This window comes from Aythya marila (assembly GCF_965140915.1).
Source record: "Aythya marila genome assembly, chromosome: 1".
In the NCBI taxonomy this organism is placed as follows: domain Eukaryota; kingdom Metazoa; phylum Chordata; class Aves; order Anseriformes; family Anatidae; genus Aythya; species Aythya marila.
The window spans coordinates 81,335,621-81,357,486 of NC_139042.1; the positions used below are offsets into that span (position 1 = coordinate 81,335,621).

Here is a 21,866-nt window from a genome sequence, read left to right on the forward strand (position 1 = left end):
TAAACCAGTCTATCATTTCTATCATTCAGTATTCTCAAGTAACAGTTATAATCATCTTCCAACAGCTTGTTAGCCTCTACTTCATCTCCCTTGCTGTGTTTCTCATAAATGATTACCCCCTGCTTCCATTACAGAAATTCCCATTTGTCTATCCCTAGAGGCTGAATTTGGTCATAATGGCCAACATAATTAAATGTTAGTAACACAAGAGAGATCTGCAAGTATACTTAGCTATTTAGGCACATAAAAGGTTAAGTTCACTCTAAAAGGTCCCTGCTTTTACATCTTTCAAACACGTTGCAAAATTTCTGCCACAGTTAAGTTTTTAACACAGCCCTGGTAGTTGCTGCACAGTAAGTATCCAAGGCACAGACACAAACTGCATGATGGAATACGTTATGATCCTGAGCTGCGTAAATAGAAGACAGAAAGAAGTGGAATAACTCCACATCAAGGAATGGATAAGAAAGGCCTCCAAGTATTTGCCTTCTAAGAGGCCAAAATGGAAACTCACTCTGGAAGTTAAAACAGATTCAGCAGGGAACGGGAGCTGCTCCAGCATTAATGGGAAATGGAAAACTTGGAGTGTCTTATAACTCAAGAAAAGATACCAATATTAAAGTGACACAAAGTTGGCACCAACACACTAAACCTGAACACTGTTGCCCACAGCTATACAATACCCTGCTTTCCCAGCTTTTTCTCTCTATTCCCCCATTATCCTGTCTCCTTGCATGACCAATAAAAAACAAAATCCCAGAGGGATGCGTTTTCACCTTTACAAGAACGAAATAAAAAAGCAACAAAATCAAGGACACTTGGATGTTTTCTGTGGACACCCTCTACATTTATAAGGGCAGAAAAATGATGGGAGTGAGACTGTGTAATTAATATACCAATCATGCTGATCAAAATGCCAATACAATAAAACACTTTGCTACAACTTCTTCCCCATAATTAATGGCAAACACTATTGAAGCATGAAGACATAAATGCACACAACTTTTCATAGTATATTACCTGGCACTTCATTACCTGCAATATTTACAAATACTAAATACTTCTCCACCGATATATTCCCTGCTCTGTATTCATTAATACTACTCAGCATACAGATAAAGACAAAAGGATGACACAGTCATCAGTTTATAACCTTATATTCTACCTGTGTACAGTGACAGGCTTGCATAATCAGTCCACACGCCTCTTCCAACAGCTCGGAAGAACGTGTACAGAGATGCTTCTTGTTCCAGCAGCTCATTTCAGTTCTATCCACACGAGCTGCTGAAAATCTTGCTGCCATCTCAGCCCACTGATCATTAGTGACTTCACCTTTACTTTCATATGCATTACACAAAATGGGATAGTCTAACATTTTAATTGCTGCATCTGTCACTGGAACCGCTGCTATGTGTCAGTATGGTATTTGTATTTGTGAGAGTCACAAATACATACTCCAAAGCCATCGCACACCTCTTTAAGTGCTGAAGCTACAATTTTGGTAATTGGTCTTACCCGAGAGGGCTTCTTTAAATGGAGTAGAAAGGGTCACACAAAAACACACAACCACAACAGCAATTAAAATAACGCGAGCTCACAGGAAGAGAGCTGTTCACAACTCCCTCAGTACTCAAAATACATTTTTGAACACTCTTGTATGACATGCAGAACCTGACTACTTTATGTACAAACAACCACTAAAATCTCTCTTTAAAAAAAAAAATAAAAATCACCGTTTTGGGTTACTCTTTGCTGCTGCTGGAGAAGAGGAACAGAAGGCACACACACCTGCCACAAGACTGAGGAATCACGACTTGGCTGCCCAGCAGGCTGCCCCTGAGCTCAGCCCCTCCATCCTGCCCTGCATGGACACCTGTCCCTGCAGCACAGCTGCAGCTTCAGTGACCTTCCTCTTCCAGGCTAATGCCCGGATTTGTCTTCGGGGCTCAAATTATTTTGGATGTTATGAACAGCAGTAGCATGTTTGCTTACAGAGCTACAGCATATCCTGATACAGTTCTCTGCAAATATTAAATCACCTAAGAATAGCAGTCCAAATGCCCTCGCAAAATGCAGCACCTGGGAACTAATAAGAGCCCTGTCTGTATTACAAAGCATGTGCTGCTTATGTTATTGAAAGCCAGACAGTAAGAACGTTCAGTAATACAGGAAGCTTTATGTAAGCATACAGTATCAATATCTAAGCTGAAAAAATAATAATAAAAAAGGCAAATATATGACTCCATATCTCAGACTGAATTTTAAATCAAGCACCACACAATAGGTACTTCATATCTATCTGCTGCAAGGAAAGATCAATATAAATATATGTAAAGCTTTGCATAATTATCTATCCTTTGCCTTTGAAGGTAGATGCTGAAGTATGCAGCTGATGAATTACTTCAGAGGCAAATAAGTTATGCTATTTATTTACAGAAATATCTTCGTAAGTAACTTATGACTTAAATCAGTCCTTTTTTATTAAATTCATTTCCTTCTCTGCTCTTAGATGATTTATTTTATGTTCCTATTTTGCACTATTCACAGGTGTTCGATACCTCAAAACCCACTAAGAGAGCTGAACCCTGCACTTTGTTAAGACAAAGAATAAGAAACTATTTCTACATGGGAAGAGTGCAGTTAGGTGGGATGCTGAACTGATAGCAAAAGGCAGAAGCAAACACAAGACACTTCATCTCCTTTTCCAACAGATCAGGTTTACCCCAAAGCTGGGATGATGAGAAATCTGATGATCATTTGGCCTTCATTATGGAACTAATGCATGGTCACACAAAATAATTTGCAAGGGATACGAATGCATGTAAAAGACTCCTACTCTCCATATAGCTCAGTGAACAAAGTCAAATTTGTATGTAGAAATAGAGGAAAACAGAATTAAAGAACCTCTCTAAAGGAAGACCACCTTTTGCAGCACAGACCACATCACTCATGCTCGCGTCCAGACAAATCCTCAGGGACTTTGTAAATATGGTCCCTTCTTTTACAGTACAAAGTACTGGCAGCTGCTGCACAACTGTCAGTCCTTCATTTTTCACTTCAGTGCTTCCACTCAGCACAGAGATCCACATGAATGATAAAATATTCACCGAAGTACCTAGCCTTTTTTCTTAAAGTGGGAGTTGAAAAATACTCCCTTTCTGAGTCAGAATAATTACTTCATATCTGATTTTGTTCCCAATATTTTAAGTGCAGCATGTAGAAACCTAGAAAGAATATACTGCAGTGTTGGGACTGGGTTGCAAAGTTTTGCTGTAACAAGTCTCAGATTCCGGGGTCCTTTGGCACCTTCAGTACAGACCTGGGTGGTTTGAGCAAGAGGTCCTTGGAGAGATGAGCATATTAGGGCAATATTTTCTCACCAAACTGAAGATACCAGCTGTTCTGAAATAACTTGGAATAAATTCATATGGTTAAAAAAGACAAGTGGCCTTGGAATTTTTGTTCTCATTGATGATGAAAAAGATCTGAGATAGCACTATATTGGATGTATAGCACAACAGACAACGTCTTTGCATTTCCCCATGCCCAACTGACCTGCCTGTAGCCAAAGGCCATTACACAAGAGCAGATTACAATCCAAATACAGAAGAACTGCTTCTCCTTATTAAAAGCAAGCAAACAGAAAGTTTGCTTACAAAGTTGTTCATTGATAGTAAGAGCTTTTCTAGATTTTGAGATCCAGCAACTGATAAAAAAATGAAGAAATTAAACAAAATATTTAGAATATCAGAATATCACTTTGCCTGTCCATTGTCCTGCTTTATTTTCTTGTGAATTCGTAATCTCCAAGACATCTGCTATCTCATGCTGGCAAAGAAAAGAATCTCAAGAAGAAAGCAAGCAAATGAATCATTTATCATCTGCCCCTCTCCTCCTGACTGCTTCTCTGCTGATTTCAAAAGATACGGGAACAGTTTATTTATAAAAGGTACCATTAATATCTTCTAATTTTGAACGTATTAACTAATTGTTTTCTTCTACTCATACCACCTGCCCCAAATTCCAGGACTGTATTCATCTCTTCTTAGTTACTTTGTGCATATTCAGATTTCTCATTGGTTTAGGTTTGGTCTACATAAGTATATCCTTTGTTTTAAAAGAGTACTGTATAAGGAAAGTAGAAGTAACACAGTATGTGCAGACAGAGCTCACTGATGCCACGATCTTCTGAAGAAATTTGTCAAGACAGGCAATTGAAAATGAAATTGCTCCATTGCTGTCCAGTGTGGGAGCTATGTGTGTTAAAAGAAAAATGAGCAAGGTCCTAAAAGCTTCTCTGTTTAAAGCTGCCAGTTTAAGGATGCAATGCATTACTGGGCCCCGCTGACCACACGATGGTTACCTGAGCTACCTATGCTAGAGTTCCTGTTCTAATAGGGGAGCGTTTGTAGGAAAGGCAGGCACAGCTCAGCAAGTCTTTGCCCTGCATTATAACAACACCCCCGACCTTTCCAGTCTTTCAGTACCTGCTATAGCCAACATTTACTAATGTCTGCTTTTTTTGCTGTGCTCTCACTCCATCCACAATGCATTCCCCTCAGCCTTCCCTGATACCTTTCCATCCTTCTCCTATTTGTCTTTTTTCTCACATGTACGGTGACACTTTCTAGAGTGCTCTCCTCCAAAAAGTCTTTGCAAATACAAAATAGTAAGTCTGCTTTTTAAGAAACTAGACTGAAGCATGGTGTGGCTTCACTTCTGCAATAACTCAGAACTTGTGCCTTGAGCATTCAAAGCTACAAGTCCCTGTCTGCACAGCATGTTCGTATTTGTCCAGAACCTAGAAAAGCAGAGAAGCAGGGATCTCACTGGATCAGAACCTCTATTTGTTAACAGAATATATATACTGTTTTTCTTAACATTTATTTCCTTTATTTTCCCTTTCCCTTCCACTGGAAGGGTGGTCAAGCACTGGAGCAGGTTGCCCAGAGCCTCCATCCAACTAGACATGGTCCTGGGCAGCTTGGTCTAGTTGACCCTGCTTGAGTTGTGGGACTAGACCATCTCTGGGGCTGCCTTCCAACTCCAGCTATGCTGTGACTATATTTAAAAGTCACCCTTTAATCCCCTCATCCCACATGATTCCGTACTATTTCTCTGTTATTAATCTTTCTTGTCTACAGCTAGATTGCTAAAATCCAACCAAGCTGCTCTGAGGCACTCTCCTTCCCGTGAGTCAGCCTCTGACAGGAGAAGATGCTGAGAGCAAAGTATATTATTGCAACTAGGTGGGAGCTGTCAGCAAACCCACAGAAAGTGGATTTCACGTATTTGATGCCTTCCCTTGTTTACAAACCTCATGTTAGTATAACCCATCCTCCAGCTCACCAGGCTGAAATTAACTCCCTTAGGATCTTATTTGCAGTAAATGCCACTTGGGATCAGACAGCAAGTATGAGAGCTGCAGACTACAAGGACTGGCATTTCACCAGGGAGCTGGAGACAGCCCCTCTTCAGCACTCTTCCTCCCTATCTTGCTTGCTAACTGGCAAGACTTCTTCTGTTTAGGTAACTGAAACACATGGGGAAACGGATTTGTCATTGTTATACCCAAATCCTCCAGAGCTGCTGTTTATTTACATTCTTAACCTCAAAGAGAAATCAAGAAGATAAACTTCAGCATTTTTGCTCCCCTTTGTATTTTGACAAAGTTGGCATAAGATGAGTCACAGAGGAATGGCTTCGTGTGTGTAGAAATACGTGAAATGTTTCTGTATATCTGCGTATTACTAAAACATTTAAGCTTTGTATGAGGAACAGGGCAGCCAAAAACCTTGAGAAGTTGTTTCATAAGCAGCAGAATTAACTAAGCTTAGAGACCCATGGATTCGGATGTAATACCTTAGAGGCACCTCAGCCCCCAGAACCACCCTTGCCCCAGCTCCCACTCACATCCTACACCTGGGAGCACACATTGGGACTGCTGCAGAGCAACCCAGCTACCTCCTGCCTGCCCAGCACACCCATGCCACTTGGCCACTGGCTGCTGCCTCTACATATGGAGGTTTTCACTCAAGATAATTAGTTGTTATACTCCTCTATTCAGCTGTCACCTTAAAAGAACCATTGTGTTGCTAAAGATGCCCTTGAGACCTCTGCTCTTCTGTCAAATCTAGCCAGTAATCTCCAGCAGGCTCCAAACAGCCAAGGGAAGGAGGGCAATGCTTTCAAGCAAGATTTGTTCCATTAGGATATTGGACTAAAACTCATAGTAGCAAAAGCTTCTAGAATAGGCCTAGCTTTATGGTAAGTTTCCTATAGGACCTGGAAAATTAAGTTCCAGTTCCAACTACCACGCTATGTTTTGTGCTGTAAGAACTTGGCAAGAAGAGAATCGAAGAAAACAAAATCCTCATAGCATTCTGCACTGTGTGTGAATCAATTGCCTGTTTTCCCTGAATTTATTTTAAAAAATTTCTTCAGAGCAGTAGTAGTTTCCCTAAATTGGGTCCAATACTTAAACCGAAATGCTTAGGCGGGAATCTAATGTAATCTCTAATACCTTACATAATGAGACAGCCACTAATGAGCTGCCTCCTCTACAGGGGGGACTGCAAAGGACACAAAAAGCATCCACTCCCACATTAAACATCCTTCGGTCCCAAAGATGCTGTAAATTTTCCAAATACACTTCAAATGACCACTTGAGCACCATTCTTTGCCACTCTTGCAAATCAAGCAATGAATTTTAAAACACAAATGGCGAGGCTCACCCAGGACAGAGCAAAGGGAGATACTTCAAACAAACTGAAGAGCTACTTTTTAATCACTTTGCCTCCTTCCAGACATGGTCAGTTCACATTGCATCCCCAGTTTCATGGCACAGAACTTTCTGCAGGTTGATTGCAGAACATGCAATTGCTGTATTTTGTCTTTATATGAAAAGGCTGCCTTTTGATTTCCATAAAACTATCTCCTACATGTGGCACAGTAACTTCCCATATAAAATTCAGAATAGTAACTGATTAAGAAAATAAGCAGTCTGTTTCTTACTCAAGACATCTACTGGCAACCATATTTTTAATGATTTTAACTTACCTTGTATTTTCAGGTTTTTTACTAGCTTTCAGTGGGTTTTTAATTATACACTGAAGCATTCCTGTAGAGAAATAACATGGTCTTACTTGGCCATTCCAAATCCCATCTTCTAAGCTGCACAGCCACCAGCTGTGGCGAGCTCTCTGTGCAGAACTCCCCATCAAAGCCTGTCACCTTGCTAGTTGCAAGTCTCCCTCATCCAGCAGCTGACACAGATTGCCCTCCTCCCTACATCTGGGCATGCCATGAAGAGTTGTGTGACTCTTCACCCTACCACCCTTCGGCTCTGCCTCTAAGGCCACAACCAGTTCTGCTCCTGACGATGTGCTGTGAGTGGAGACAGCTTTGTGCCAGTTCTGATCTGTGTGAGGAGAAAACTCCTTGTCAATTTAACTAATTCCTGAAATCCAGTTGCACAGCTCTAAATCTCTCCAAGAATGCACTGGCATCCAAGACACCCTACTGAAGCTGCCATCAAACCCTTACCTTTTTTCCCCCACTGCAGCATTCACACAAACTACTCCTGTTCCAGCATCTCAGCACGGGGCTACCTCCACAAACTTTCACCTGGACACTGCCTAAGGCTCCTTACTGTCACGTCAATCAACACGCTGGAGCTGTCCGTGTGGAAATAAACAATTTCTTTTAGCTTACTGGCCTTCTCTTTGTTTGTGTTCTGTTCTCCATAAACTGTTTCTTCCTCTTGACAATGTTATTTATCAGTCCCTGAAACTAAGCCACCTCAATACACCAGGGAATTTCACCTGACTGGCACTCTTCCTTCACAGGTACAAAATATTTTCTGTTTCAGAAACAAATGTTTTCCAAGCTCTCTGCTTGACCAGATTTCTGATCCCAGGCAAGGCAGACAGGTTGGTTTCACACCTTGCCTTCTTGGCAGCCCTTTTGATGGCATCTGTACACCTGGCACTACCTGGCTGCTCACCCTCTCCTTCTGAGTTGTAGTCTTTCAGGACAGCTCTTGTGTCAGCTGTTCGGATGATGCATTAACATGCAGGTAAATATCTTCCTCTAGATTTAACAGACCCTTTAGTTTGAGTTTTGTTGTATAAGTGGAAACAGAATTATTTAATTAAACTTTACAATGAGACTGTTTATCTAGTTGTTACAATTACTGTAAATTACAGAAATTAGGAAAAAAAGTCTGTTTTTCCTGCTATTCAGCTTATGTTGTGCATTTGAAAGCACTCTATTAGCTTTCCTATTTCTCTGACACTACCAGTTTTGTTTTCAGTGTGATTTTCATAAAATGGCATAGAAGAATATCATTTTAAATAGAAACAAAAACATAACTGGAGAACCAGTCAATGAGGAACACATGAATAGAAACTCCTTCACCTTAAAACCGAGGAAAAAAAAAGTCTGTCTAGGTTTAAAGTCTGCAATGTCTCTACATCTTTTCTAGTTTTGCTGGGATAAGCACTATCTTTTCCTAAAAATAGCTGTCAAGTTCCTCCTTTCTATTACACTCACTACACGAATTACAAGTTACTTCCTCAAAGTTAAAGGTTGTGAATAAATAGGTCTCTGTCTCATATCAGCTGCATCTGTAATGAAATCCATTTCCAAAAATGTTCTGCCACCACAAGAAGCGGGGCAGAGGAGAAGGGGTCTATACACAACTGGATGCTGGGTTTTTGGGGCACTGACCAAGCCCTGTACCTCCCCAGTGAAAGACAAAGGGGAAAGCAACAAACCACTCAAACTGAAAAGACAGCATCTGTTTTCTTTAGGAGCTGTTTTAACCAAGGACCATGAACCATGTCTGAAATAGCCTGAGAGACCATCACCATCTCACAGCACTTTTAGGACAACTTCATTGGCAAGCAAAGAAAAGGCAGCGCTGCTGCTCACTGCTTCTTCTAGCCCCTGCAACGCTCCTCTCCCTCCTGAAGGATTTGGGCAGCAGTGTGGAGAGCTGGGCAGAGAACTGACCCCACTATTAAAAACAACCTCTGCACTTTTCCTTTTAAACTTTTCTAGTTTAATGTTAACACTGGTCATTCTCCTAATCCAGCCCATCACGCAGCAGCCAAATGTCTGCACCAGAGGATGGAAAGAAGAAAAATAGAGGAAAGATGGCTTTTTTTTTTTTTTTTTTTTTGGTGGCAGTGCTGGCTGAACATGGTTCTGAATGCACAGCCTCAGGCTCGCTTTTCAATGTTTAATACTTTTGTTTTCCCCTGTAGCTGCCAGGCATGTGAGCAAAACTGGTTTTCCTTAGGTCACTGGAGCTTTTTCATTTAAATCATTTCCCGGACACTTCCTGACCTCTCCTGAATTCCCAGAAGTAACAACGACCCACGTAATTTAGGATAACGCTATGCTGAGTCAGTAGTCTCACAAAGTATTCCTAGGCCTGACAAAATATCAAGTAGTTGCACAAACGAAGTAATAATGGCTGACGCTGCATTTTACAGCTCATACAGAGCTGGATACCAGCCTACAGATCAGGGACATCTGTAATCTGTCACAAGGTATCTATAATACTAAATGAAGCAGGGAAATAAAAAAATACAGCATTTAAGTGTATTTAAAACAAATGGTGCTAATGACTGAAGCTTGTCTGAGGGTATTTTTATTTGTTATTTTTACCATTGAAAGATCCCCAGGGAGAGAAGATGACAGCCAACAGGAAAATGCATGACTCAGAGTAAAAATAAAATTAAAAAAAAAATGCTTAAATGTATGTGATGGCTTAGATTCAAGCTGCTGGACAGCTGAGACCCTACCACACCCTGGTGGATCACCCAACGCAGCATTACCCTTGTCTTCTCTCGTGGCAAGAAAAATTTCTCGTGGCTCGAGAAATCCAAGCAATGAATACGGCGCCAGGCTGAGTGCTGGAGCTGGACAAAGCTGAGGAAATCTTGTCCCTAGAGAAAAGAGTGTCAGAAACAGATTCTGGAGCAGCCAAGGATTGCTGGGGAGAGCAGATGTAGCCCAAGCTGCCACAGGTGGCCAGGAGCCTTGCAGTGCCCATACTCTCTGGAGTGGCCTGTGGACCTCAGTGGCTAATTTACGAAGATGCATCCCACAGCAGATGCTGTAGTACACAGCAACAAGCATGAAGTGCTTCGCTGGGCTATGCAGCCCACGCAGAGGACCACGGTAATGGCACCGTGCTGACGCTGACTTCAGTATTGTTCCAAGTGAATGCAGGTACTGCAGTGAGCTGCTTCTCACCAGGAGGACCTCTGCTAGCCTCTGTTTCAGTTTCTAAATAAAGTGGGTACCAAAGTTAGGAAAGAACGGCTCTTGCTGTATGACAGCTAATAATAATCTCCCATATCGCAATCTTGTGCTTGGGGCCAAGAAGCAACAGTCAGCCACTTGCCAACACCTCCCTGTTTCACCCCTTTGTTGAGCACAGCCACCCTATGAAGGAGCTTAGAAAATAACCATCGTCAGCAACATGCACTGAATTTGTAAAGAGGATGATACTGCAATTAACACCAAGCAAGAAGCAGGCTAAAGCAGATACAATTGAAAAGGAAATGCAGAAAAATGTAGAATAGGAATTACTGCAAATTACTAGCGCATCTTAACTGTGACATAGCATTAGAAAGCAGTGAGACAACTGTAAAAAAAATACAGTAAACAGTAGGGTACATCACAGTGCACCACAAACAGCAGCACAACTTCCGTGCCGTGAGCATCTTGATAGTGCTGGAGTAGACAGTATGGGAAGAAATTCTGAAATAAGATGAAAGATTCATGAAATATTCAACGAATAAAATTTAGGAAGTATCATGCCAGTAGAAACAGGAAATATACCTTTGTATGCATACTATCTTGTTACTCAAGTCGCTGCACCTACATTATATAGGAATCTGAAAACTGAAAGCCTACATAGCTAATAATGCCATCCTACTCAGAATAATCCAAGCCATGCATTAGCAGCACTGCCTGATATCCGTTTTTCATATCTAGTTATGGCAGAGCAAATTTCCCTAACTTTGGGGGCTTTTAAGCAGATGAATCAAAGTACTTTACAGTGTGTATGAAAAATAATTAACATTAGTGGAGTGAAAAGTTCATTCCAGGCACATCACTTTATCAGAAGGATGTTTTTAAAACCTGTATCAATTCCTGGAAATAAAATGTTTGACAGAATCTATGACAGATCATAAATCAGCACAAACAATGTGCCTCAAGGATCATCCAGGCCCCTGGTCTTCCCAAGCAATCACTACGTGTATTGAGGCCCTGCTTCCCAAGATGTGGCTGAACATCGCTTGCTAATGGGAAGTAAAGAATGTTTGTTTTCTCCTTTTGCTTCTGTGTGGCCTTTGTTTTTGTTTTTTTCTTTGTTTGTTTGTTTTCTTTTCCTCTAATTAAACTGCTCCCTATCTCTCAAGCCATGAGCTTTTTCTTTTTTTCTCTATTTTCTCCACCTGTCCTTCTGAGAAGGGGGAGTGAGAGAACAGCATGGTAGGGCCAAGCTGCCCATGGGTTGTTAAATCACCAGACGCCTTCAGAGTTAAATCCCCGCACAGATACACACACACACTCCCAACCAAAACCCAGACCCGCAGTTGGTTCACAGAGGTCCCACAGGGCAGTTCTAAGCAGAACAGCGTTCAGCTCATTTAGAGCATCGAGACAGTGCCAAACCTTCCTAACAGCAGTCACGGGGCCTTTTTGCTGGGCACATTCTCATCATTGTCTTCAGAAGTTTATCCCTATTTGGGCTTATAAATGTCATTCCATCTGCAGGGGAAGCTCTTGAATCATGATTGTAGTTTTCTTCTGGTCTAAGTACACAGAAGTCAAAAAGTTTCCTGCACCAAAGTGATGCAACAGCAGCAACGCAAGTCACACTGTCCCAGTGCAGAGACAAAAGGTATGGAGCTATTTTTAAAATATACAGTCAGAGAAAAAAAAAGTACAAAGAAATATATTTACATTAAGCTTTCACATACATCCACAAATCATCTGCACAGAGGGATGCTTCCTGGGTTAAGAACAATGTGAAGGAGAGCCAAGGGAGCTGTTGACAGGCACTGCCTTTCACCTAAAACCCTAGCAATCATTCAAAGGTTTTCATGTTTGTCACAGGAGCCAGAGGCCTCCAGCTTCCTCATTAAGCTCATTAGTGCTGTATCTCACCTTGACATGACTGGTTCTTATCAGTACCTACTGGCACCTACGGATGGGGAAGGAAGATGCCACCAGTCACACACGCCTGGTTCCAGCACAGCATCCTCTATCCCCATAAAAGCAACACAGCACCACCCCAGCTGTGATCCAAGCAGGCAAAGGTAAAACTGTACTGAGCTACACACCTGACTGTCAGCATGAGAGCAGCCTAAGATGGGCATATTTAACTCAGAAGTTACACATTCATCAAGACTACCTCCAGGAAAGACAAGTGTTCTTGACTCAGCTTAAAGCACCCAAGCAAAGTTCAAGGCTCATAGAAAAGTTATTAGCTTGTACAGTAAAAGTACACTCTCTTGACCCCAAATTGTCATTCCAGATCGGGTTGTGTTTTATATTCCTTGACAGCATCCCTGCGTTGCTCCTTTTTTTTGTCTTCTCTAGCACAGAATAGGAAGTCTGACTCTCTTCTATCACAGCAGCCAGCCACGAGGCGCAGATACTCCTGGCTGGTCACTGGGGAACGTGCAGTGACCCCCAGTGACTCACTCCAAGGCTCGGTTTCATGTGAGCCACCCTGCCTGTCTTCTGCCATTTCTCAATCACAGAAAGTCACGCAAGGAGATGGGGGAGAAAGGTCAGCCTGTACTTTTCCAAATCAAGTTAGCCGTGCTGGTCTTGCGAATCCCACCACACCTAGACGAAAGATTAAAGGAGATGGACACGGCCTGCTGGAGTCTGGGGGCAGCAGGTCATGGACAGAGCTCAAAGGCAGCTGGGCCCTGCTAGGCCGAGGAACTTCTCCCACAGCATTGATACGGAGGGAACTGCTGGCAGCAGGGAGACACTTCTCTCCAGAAACTTGTGAAAAAATAAACAGCCTCTTTTGTGATGGGAAAGCCTAGTTTTACCACAACAGGAAGCTTCAGACTTCTTGCTTCTGGTGTTACTGTAACAAGAAAGGCTCTGCTATTTAGTACTAGTTTATTGATTGTGGCTTGTGTTAAAGGAGATTTTGTGATAACTGCTAACAGCAAAACATTCTGCACCTGAATTTGATAACACATTTGCTCTTGACTAGGACCTTTTGGACAACTATCACATTCTGTGATGAAAGTGAGCTACTAAGTCTAGCACAACTGTTAGAAAATGTACGGGATTTCCATATTTCAGAGATGTAAAACATACTGCAAAGGTTTTAGGTAGGGAAAAAAATCTCTAACTGATTAAATAAAAATTCATATTTACTAAAGAGAAGAATAGCAAATGTATGAAATTGTTAAAGTCTTTCTTCTAGTGGATTATTTTTGAGATACTTGCATAAACTACTTGTAAAAAGAATATCAAAAGGTTTGGGGATCCTCTGTTTTTCAGTCTGTGAATCAGAAGTTCATTTTGGGATAAAGGTCCCAAATAGTTTGCCTGGCCAAAAAGGATATCTGCCATTTATGTTTCGTAAAAACGTACAATCACTGGACCTGTGATCTGAGAGGAGTCTGAGAGGAAGTCAGTATAGATAGAAACAGCCTTGAAAGGAGGTTTAATTCTCTAGAAGTCATTTTGTTTCTCTGTCCCAGACTCATCTCATTAAATTTCAGGCATCTTAATTCAATGGTCAAGTCACTTCCTCTGCCATCAACCCAGAAAAACGAATGTCTCCAGACTGGCCGTTCAGATCCTCAGTTATATATATTATGATAAATAACTACAGAAACCTGGTAAGTCCAGGAGACAATGCAAGAGGAGACATTTTTTCCAGGACAGGTAACTCCCTGCTGATTGTTTAACATTGTGGTGAAGATTGTATCATACATCAAATATAGCAGTGTGTATACTAAAACATATTTTACCCATACTCCAGAAATCACTTTTCCAGCAATCTTCCAGAGACAGTAAAATGGAGTCTTCCTGACTGTGCTCGTGTATACAGAAAAGTCAGGTTTTTAATGTACTAAGATACACTTGGCCAGCTCATTGTCTTCTCAGCTTCTACTCATGTATATTTTGAAGGACACCTCAGAAAAATCCTGTTATTAGTCTGAACTCCTACACTACAGATTTCCTTATCCTCCTTCAGATCTACCACACTTTTAAATAAATTTCTTCATCCCCAACTACCCCAATCTCTCTCTTGCAATCCAAGCTCATTCCCCAGAGTTCACTTTCCCTACTTCTCTCTCTGTCTCTCCATTCAACCCCTTTCAGAGGAAAGCTGCAGACCTACTCAAAGACTTCTCTCATGCTCATACTTCGCAGTTCCTTCTCATAGCTCTTGTCAAAGGCACAAACTTAAAGGGTGGGTTATCCAGCTTACATACAGGCAAGCTATACCATGTTCTCCTCAGAGTCAAAGGACAATTACTTTCAGGATATGACTCCTTTGACTCAATTTTGGATGAGATCAGAGCCTATTTTTCTCTGTTGGTAATACATAGTGAGCCTAATGGGAGGAGCTCAGACAGACATCTACGTTGTTCCTGTATATACTTCCCAGAGGCATCCCTACCCTGTAGTAGTTGCTTTCTCTTCCTTAATTCTTTCAGCTGTCCTTGTGGTGACTTCACCTGGTCCCTTTCAATGTCTTCCTTGAGAATTCACTTATCTCTGCTTTCCCACTGATACAAATATACCTGAGGTCTACCTTTAACAAAAATACAACAAACCTAACTCATGTCCTCATTTGCCTCCAGAACCGCCTCCCTGTTTCAGTAAGCTGTCATCTGTAAGCTGCTCAGAATGCAGATCATTGATTCCTTTCCTACAACTCCATCCCCCAAATCTCTTCAGACTGTATGAAAAGGTTTTCTTCTGCTGCTTCGTTGTCATTGATGTCAGCACTCATCACTGCCTGTTGAATTTTAAAATCAACATCATCATACCACTTTTTCCATACCACTTCTCCATATCCATCTCCAAAACAGTGGTTTTCGCCATACCACTCTCCTAATTGCCAAATACAGACCCACATTTAAATCTGTCACTAAAACAAGTGTACTCTTTCTGCAATAAAAAACCTAAAAAGTTAGACTGCCACCAATCACTCAATTAATGCATTTTCCCTTTTTTCTAGTCATGTGTTACCTTGTTTCATATACATATGTGTGTGTTTTATTGTTTTTTATACACACATATATGTAACACATACACACACACACACACACACATATATATCGTAAACTCTTTGTGGCTGTATTTTAGTTTGGTGTTTTTACAGCAGAGTCCATAAATGAGATTCCCAGAGCTAACCAGATGACGCACAAGAAGACTGCCATCTAGGCAAAGAAAACCGCCCAGAGAGAAGTGTTATCTTGGAATTACAATTCAATCCAAGAGGGATTTCTGCAACTGACTTTCACAGGCTACTCCTGCACAGAGCCTCATGATACTTAGTAAGGTCCCACAGCAGTGCTTGGATACGACTATGCAAAATTGCAGAGCCTACGTCAGGGTTCAGCATTTGTGCATTGTGCAGAATACCAGGAAGGAGCAATTGTAAAGAAAGGGTAAGCACTTAGGAAAAAATAAGACGGGGGGCACTCCACTTTATATGACAAGAAAGGATATGATCTCACTGGAATAAGCGATTGGAATCTGGATAGATAATGAGACTTTAAGTGAAACCAGGGTGGCAATTGACCATAACAAAGAAAAAAAAAGTTTACATTTTAAATATATTAAGTCAGTACTTAAATAGGAGCTGGAAACAAGATCTGCTTGAAAAGCACAAGCAAGCACCCGTTCCACTGTTGCCAAGAAGACAGCATTGAGATCTTTCTTCCAGACAAAACAAAACAAACAAAAAGACCCATGTCAATGGTCAACAGACTAATCTCCAGTTTATAAAGTGTAACGCCTATCCCTGTATTGCAGAATAAGCCTATTTTAGGCAGATTTTCAGTATAGTTACAATTACAAAAGAAATCCCAAAAGAACTAAACTCATTTTGCGGTTTAGGACAGACAATGCACTCATTTTAAATTGCACTGTTTTATGATTTCCCATGCTATACAAACATATTTATATAAAAGGATATTGAATCCAAAGGCATGGCCCCATAGTGCAAGGAACAATGCTCACACGTTAGACAACTGCCCTCAACAGAATACATCTTATTCATCAGCTCCGAAATTAGCTATATTCCCCTCACCTTCATTATTGGGGATTATTTACATTAGAAGAAAAGAAAGATTAAACTAAAATGCGAAAGAGCTTCATCACTTTTCCATGCATCATCTACAGGTTGCTCTCCATTTTGGAGAGTTGAAAGAGAAAAAGTAAAGATCCATCCTTCGGCATGGGATGGAGCTATTTTCACAGACCTCCACAACAAATGCATTAATCTGCTACAGATCTTACACACACCTCACCTTACACGTGAACAGTCTCTTTCTGGTCACCACCCACATCCCAACACAGACTCATGTCTTTTCCTGCCTCTCTGAACTGAAAGCCTGGCCTTTCTATGAAGTTACGCTTACCCAAGACTAAAGAACATCTAAGCATTTATTTTCAAGAAGCAGTACTTTTAAAAGTAACGTGTATTATCTGGGAGACTACTTACAGATATATAGATATGGTATTTAAAAGCAAAGAATAAATATTTTGCTGAATTCGAGTTTCTTGTACGATTAATTTTTATGCCTCATTTTGGGTTTGCATCATATGTTGTATGCATATTTTAACCTTAATAGGCTGAGAAGTATGTTCTTGTGCATAGCTGTGTAAACTATATACTGATTATACACCAATTAGCTGCTCTTAAAAACTAAAAGGATTTTTTTTTCCATGCTTGTTATTTCTCTGAAGTTGGCAGTGTTTTCAAGGGAACACCAAAGCCTGTCTGTGAAGAAGGCCTACACATATAAACAGCAGAAAGATAATCCAACCAAAAGACAGATTAATGCCTTCTAGCTTCCTGTGTTTGAAAGGGAAACCAAAGCTGAGCATACTAAGGGTCAGACACTTCATCAAGCACATGACTGGCACATGAAAAAAGCAGCTGTTTGCACTAGGTTAAGTGATAAACGATTTTCTGAAAGAAATTTTGAGGTTTGCCTTTCTGTTGAAAAAGGTAATCATAGCTCGCATACATCAGTTAAAAAAATAGAAAACTCAAGAAGCAACACACTGATGCTGCGTCTCTGTCAGCTTGTCTTTTTCATAAATGAATTATCCCTTTGTGTCCCTGTTGAACCAAATGATGAAGCATTTTTCTTGTAAAAAGCTTTTCCCGTTTCTCAAATTTACAAAAACAGACTTAAATGCAGTTTTGCATACAACAGGCAGTTATTTATTCGTAACATAAACCTACTATACTGACAGAGATACTTTCACCAAATTCCCCCTTTAAGGATAGGATGGAAGTTCTCTTTATTATTTAAATGTAGGGTGGAAGGTAAAATAAATAATTCTCAAGAGAACTAGAAAAAACATTTCCTTGCTTTCAGTGCTTGGCTCCGATTAAGAATATGTAACACATGATGAGCTGTTCCAGATTTTCTGGCTTGAATAACCTCAGTGCTGACTGCATTTACAGTTTATACAAAACAAATACATCTGGCACGGCAAAGTATCTTTTCCTTAAATATTTTTACATGTATAACGATTGTTGTTAGTTTACTTGCAAAATACAGCCTATCAACTCCAGTACTGCAATTTGAACTATGTATAGGCCAAATACATTATACCAAGATACAGAAAATAAGGCAGAGAACGAATAAGGAATACTTCAAAATCGGAACAAAACTCCCACAAAGTAAGCCATAGCCGTTTAACACTTAAGCTCCTTACATGCAAGTTTCCATAGTGTACCTTTATAGCTGATTGAAGATCGTACTGAATTTATGCAGATCCGAAATAGTTGCACAACTTTGGATCTGTTTTTAGATTTTGGAAGTTGGAAAAGATGGAATTCCACCATGTTGGAAAAAGCATTAAAAAAAAAAAAAAAGAAGAGACGTCTTCCAGTGTTTTTCTGTTCCAAGACCTGACTAATTTTCTTATGATATTTAGTAACAGTAACAATAGCAATAATTTTGCTTTTTTTTCTTTAAACCAATGTGAAAATGCTCTAAGGGAAAATAAAAGGCTTTCCTAACCTGTTATTAACAGGGTACAACAATGCCAATTCTAACTAAAGCCAACGATATATATACATATATTACATTCAGTTTTACAGAAGATTAAGAACAATAGTTCTATATGCCAAGCAAAAATTCTGGAGTTGTGGAAAGACACACCAAAAGACCCACACCTAGCCAGGAAAGGGTTTTCTTGGCATATGAACTGTAGGAAGAAGCCTAAGAATGGTCTCTTCCAGGTTCTGGCATAGCATAAGCAAGACAACCACAGCTCACATTCATGCAATTTCAGACAAGTCATTCAGTGCCTCGGCCTTTTTCCTTAGGCAGGAATAGATGGAGCAGCACCTGAAGCACCCATCAAAACTGCCTAGAGCTGGTGCAGCCCTGGGAATTGTCAAGGAACACACAAGGATGACTTAATGTTTCCCTTACCCCACCTCTACACTTGAGCAAATAGTTCTTTTCTGAACCTTTCAGCAGCAGAGCACGAAAACACTGGAACACTATATTAAAATGCTCTGTTTTCCAGATTTTAATTACCATCACCCCCATGCATGATCCCAACAGATTTCTGCATTACCCAGGCAGGTATAACCCAAGTTTTGCTAACAGGTAGCTTGAGGAAGAGATAGCTGAAATACCTGGAAGTTTTGAGTAATTTTAGATATGCCACTGCAGTTAATCAGAAAAACTCTGCCTATCTGAAGAAAAAAATCAATACACATTAATAACTGAAAAATTCATGTGTGGCAATTTGGCCAACAGAACGATTTAATGGAAGTTACAGAGGAACTCTGTGGCAGAGCTAGAAAATAAAATCATTATTTCTTAGGTGTAGCCCTAACTTCTAGATCATACAAACCTGTAAAAAAGAAGAAATCCCTAAAAAATATTAACTCTCACAAATGCATGAAGGCCAAGAATAGCACCATTTCCTAAATTATGTTCACCACAGCAGTCATTTTTATTGTACATTTCTGTTAGGTCACTAATACATACGGTCAGCAAGAAACAATAAAGGATTAGAAATGTTCTTAATTTTCTCAGTGAAAAGCAGGCAAAAAAAAATCCTGGTCAATCTTCTCCTGGTCTTTATAACAAAAACCTGGGTAACTGATGGACAGTAATCTACAACTAAAAATACCACAATCAAATTGATGCCCTCAGTATGTAGTGGAAGTACTAACATGGGTAGGCTACTACTGGTGGCATTAAGCCAACTTTAAATTATTTCTAGATTACATCTGTGACCAACAAAAGCAATCGCCATTACCTGTTTGATGACACAAGCCTTTACAAGAAGCATTCCAATTTTTCACTGAATTTATTACAGGAATCCCTAATTCCAACATAGTGCTTAGAAATAATTAACTTGAAGAAACAAGATACAAAGTTGGATGCATAACAACTTTTTTATTCTGAAATTCATTCTCTTCTTACCTACTTCAATGTTTCTTATAAATAATTTATCTATTTTCCTTGAATACCACTGCTGGACACTTGTCAGTATTCCTCAAGGAAAAACTTTTTACAAGCCAACAGCCCAAGAGGCCAAGATTCTTCTGCTCAAAATGTCACTGCCTGCTAAAGTGCTGCCACTTATTTGAGGCCAACCAATTTAAGTAGCAAAACTACACAAAGTAACACCACAGCCATAGAAAAGCACTTCCCATCATCTTGGTAGTAGAAACATCAAAACTTCACGCCTACATCACTGGATCTGCTCTGAGGTTCCAAACAGCAAAATTACATTGCCCAAGCAAATAAATCAGATTGACTATTTTCACTGCCGAACAGTGGCTACAGATCTTTAGATACATCCCTCTCCTTTTCCCTTCTTAACAAGAAGAAGGAAAAAAGTACTCTCTTTCAGGTCAGGTCACATTCTGTGATCAGTAAACAGATTGAGATAGGGTTGTTTAAAAATCGCAGCACAAGGACACTTGAAGAAAAGAATCCCTGTGGCATTTAAGATTCCCTCTTCAGCTAAATATTGCAACTCCTTCTACATGGAGGGAGTTATTTGCCACACAGCTCTTAGAAGACTCTTTATTACTGAATGCAACAGTAGCTACTTGCTTAGCTGCCCTCACTTGAACAAGAAGACTTTGGCATCACGCTCAAACTGACCATGGAAAACTGAGGGAAACCTCTCTTGGCCTCGTTATGCTCTGTGCATCCTTAGCTCTGTACATCCATAGCTATGCTGCTAGAGGAGAGTACGGCACACTGCAACTGCTTGCTCTGCAGCAATGGAAATAGCCATGGAGAAGCAGACAAAATAAATTTACCAACCCTGACACTATGTAGAGGTAGCCATGAAAAGCGCAATCCCCATTAATGAAATTCAAAACAGTAACATCCTAATATGAGATCTCGTGATTTCCACACCTAACCCCTTCCTCAAGGTACAGATCTTGATACCAGTCTTTGCTGATTCTCCTTTCAATAAATATGAAGTTCATCTCCTCCAGCTACAAGGACAAAAAGAGAACTTTATTTATCTTCTGAATCTTTCACAGTTTCTGAGTTAGAGGGAAGAAAGAGGAGGAGAAAGACTCAGCTCTTCGTATTGTATTTGGAGTGTTATCCCCTTGTGACTGAACCGAATCTCTGCATCTGCCACAGCTATTAGCCTTCTCCAAATAGCAGCTAAAGCAATATGGAACAGACTTAGTCCCCAGATAATTTCACAACTACTCATATGGTTCTGTATAGCAGCCATGAAAAAAAAAAAAAAATATTGGTAATTTAATTCTGCTGTTGCTTGAAAAACCTATGACCCAAAGCAGAAATGTTGGACGTGTCTCCAGATTCAAGGATGACACTACAAACACAAAAGACAAGGCTTTCTGAGATTTATTTCCATTTTTCTTTAATTTTTATTTTTTAAGAGGACATTACTCCTTGCAAAAGAGGTGGAGTTTACTCCCCCTCACATTTTAAAGGAAGTCATACATTTTACAGAAATTATTAAATCTTCCTTAGTTGCAGTTGCAAACCATAGGTCTAAGACCTCAAGCCAAACTGCCATCCCAAATACAATACTCAATCATAATACACAAGGAAAAATTTCCATGTGCATAGCCCTAACAGTCCAGAAGACACACTGAAATGGAAATTACATTACAGCAATGATTAATGACAGCAGATTATTCTGTATAAGACAGCAAGTAAGAAACTGTCTGGTGCATTCTCTGGGAAAAATAAAGGCCATCTACTGCACACAGACAGTCCTTCTCCCACAAACAAACTGCAGCATAAACATAACCTAAAGAAAAATCCAGCTATTGCCAACCTTTTGTTTTGTTCTGACATTCCTGAGAGTGGGATTGGAAGCTAGGGAAAGAGACAGAAGATCTGGAGCCTTTCCTTTAAGCAACTCAAAACCTTACATAGGCATATGCTCAGAGAGATTCCTTACATAGGGATCACCTTGGGAGTCAAGCCAGACATAGAGAGCACACATTGCAATCTGAAACGGAAGACAGTGATAGGCACTTCCCAGGAAAATAATGCATTAAGCTTTACATTTTCCACTTTTTTTTTTTTTTTAATTTTTCTCCGTCAGTAACCAGCCTCTATCCCAATACAATGTGA

The 21,866-nt window shown here is 40.3% G+C and overlaps 1 protein-coding gene across 3 annotated transcripts in view; it reads right to left on the minus strand.

The window, feature by feature from the left end:
* The window catches only part of SH3KBP1 (SH3 domain containing kinase binding protein 1), a 230,026-nt gene that overhangs the window by 124,893 nt on the left and 83,267 nt on the right, over positions 1 to 21,866 (minus strand). The window lies entirely within an intron of this gene.